Genomic DNA, 321 nt, shown 5'->3' with positions numbered 1-321 from the left:
TTGTACACTTGCAAGTGTACTACAACTAAATTAAACACGTGCAAGTATTGAACTTTTGGTTGCACACTTCCAAGTGTTGAGCAGTTGAACACTTGATTTATCAGTTTTGAGTGTTAGGAACGAGGCGAAGCCAAATCCGCTGTCTGTTTTGACCTAGCTCAAGCTGTTTTCGAGTTACCAGAAAATTTTGCTTCGATTTCAATAAAATTGAAATGGCCCTACTAAGATAGAGTGTAGATAGCCCGAATAAAATTTGAGGTCAAAATTCCTATAACTTCCAAAGTTACAGCATTCTAAACTTGTTTCGGGATTCGCCCCGGA

Source organism: Frankliniella occidentalis, unplaced genomic scaffold (assembly GCF_000697945.3).
Source record: "Frankliniella occidentalis isolate FOCC.00 unplaced genomic scaffold, Focc_3.1 Scaffold259, whole genome shotgun sequence".
Taxonomy (NCBI): Eukaryota; Metazoa; Arthropoda; class Insecta; order Thysanoptera; family Thripidae; genus Frankliniella; species Frankliniella occidentalis.
This window is presented reverse-complemented; position numbering follows the sequence as displayed.